We start from the raw sequence: 2,086 nt of genomic DNA on the forward strand, positions 1-2,086 counted from the left end.
TTTAGTTCAAAATTTTAAATGTTACACGAACATGCTTTCTCAAAAAAAAAAAAAAAAAAAAATGTTACACGAACATGTTAAGACTTAAATCATAATTTTATGTGGATTTTAAAAGAAAAGTCTATAAAATATTATGAAAATGAAATGGGCCTACTCTCCATCAATTTAATAATGTTATTATCTTGATGTCAATAGTTCCTTTCATGCAAAAGTAGGTGATTTCTTGTGCCCTTATGGGATCTGGGCATGTAATTCTTGAAAGCTAGTTGTGTAACGATCCAACTCTCATGACTTATGCTAGTTTGTTACTATAACATGCATTCTTCTCAAAATGACACTTTTCATGAATTGGAAAAAAAAAATAAGTAAATGCTATAAAATAATTAGCTTTTATTAAAAGTAAATAATACCAGGGAACGCTTAATTAAATTAAAGAAAATTAAACATCATTAGAAAATATCATCCAAAACAACCAAAAGTGCAAATTTTGAAAATTCTCTAAATTCAACAACTGACTAAGTTTAAAATCATAAAAACATAGAAAACACATGAGCGGAAGTATTTGACTGGTCTTAATGGCTTGGTCACGGATTCCACTTGTCATTTATTGGTGTATTCTTACTTTTACCTGAAAAAGAAATATGATAAAGAATGAGTATAAAATACTCAATAAGTAACCCCACTATCGGGGTCAGATTCTGCATTTATGTCTAATAAATACAACATTCTAATGATATATGCAAAAATCTCTACTTTTCATGGATGACCATCTAATGGATAATTGAACCCGCCTTACTGTAGGTGAGATGTATCCATAAACAAGATCACTAACCTCTGGTAAATTCCCGAAGGAAATCACAACCTCTAGTAAATCCCGAAGGAGTCACAAATTTTTGGTGAATCCCGAAGAGACATTAACCTCTGGTGAATCCTGAAGGAGACAATAACATCTGGTGAATCTCAAAGGAGACACTAACCTTTGGTGAGTTTAAGACTATGAGTAGGGGTAGCTATCATTAACATAAATATCATGCAATAAATCAGAGTTCTACAATCATGGAAATGTAACATCATATTCATACATCCTCATAACATTATCAAATAAAATCAATTCATATTCATTCATCCTCTTAAAATATCTCATCAAATTCTAGGTCATGCTTATACACATAAATACTTCAAACACATTTATCATATGCTCATATATCCTCTCTAATTAGGCATTGCGATTCATACAGTCTTAGAACCATCAAATTATCCTTAATTTTATCGCTAGACAAAAAGGCAATTCTAGTAATAAGATTACTTGCCTCGTAATTTTGGCCCCAAAAGCAAACTCAAGTAAGCTTATCTTCCTTTTGCCATACGCAACCTTAAATCAAAACTGAATTTGTGGCTTGGTCCAAAATCAGTTCCAAAACTAAATGTAATTGGTCAACCTGAACATAAATCAAACCCAAAATTTAATAACATAGTTTTCAATAATTACCTTTAATCCAAAAGGGCTTAACGTGTTAAAATTCAGAAAAAGACTTACTAAAATCTTACCAGAACCAAATCCAAACTTGCTGGACAGCAACAAAAAATGCTCCCAAACTTCAATCTAAAAGTGAAACGCAATGGACATCAATCAATTGAAGCCAAAAGCTAATGGATAGACGAGATCTTCAAGAAAACCAACCAATCTTACCCAAAACCCAAGATTCCAATGAGATTAGGTAGTGGCGGCGTCTGGAAAAGAGCAGTGGAGATGAGCTTTGACAGTGCGAGCGGACGTCTGAGACAACCAAGGGCATCAAACGAATCTGGCGGAGAAGAAAAGACATAAACCTGTGGTGGACTGGGCGGACGTTTGATAAATTGAGTGAATGATAAGCGAACGACGGGATCCGATCGGTGACTAAGGTCAGAGAGAGGCGACATCATAGGACGGATCTGAAAGCTAGGGTTTAGCGGTGGCGACGACTTAAGGTTGTGGCTACGCACAGGAACGAAAACGCAGAAAAAGAAGGTTGTGTGTCAGCATATATGCATGAAGAGAGAGAGAAGAATTAATTCTTTTTCTTCTTTTCTTCCTCTTTTATTT

General features: G+C 34.2%; 1 long non-coding RNA gene across 1 annotated transcript; it reads right to left on the reverse strand.

Moving 5' to 3' along the window:
• Nucleotides 1–370: 370 nt before the first annotated feature.
• On the reverse strand, nt 371–2,086 carry LOC120086806 (uncharacterized). Its single transcript, XR_016532229.1, has 5 exons — nt 1,691–2,086; nt 1,549–1,603; nt 1,311–1,439; nt 833–931; nt 371–628 (listed from the first exon to the last, which is right to left on the reverse strand). It is a non-coding gene; the product is annotated as an uncharacterized LOC120086806 (long non-coding RNA).

This window comes from Benincasa hispida, chromosome 9 (genome assembly GCF_027475165.1).
Source record: "Benincasa hispida cultivar pf3 chromosome 9, pf3_genome.v1.1, whole genome shotgun sequence".
NCBI lineage: Eukaryota > Viridiplantae > Streptophyta > Magnoliopsida > Cucurbitales > Cucurbitaceae > Benincasa > Benincasa hispida.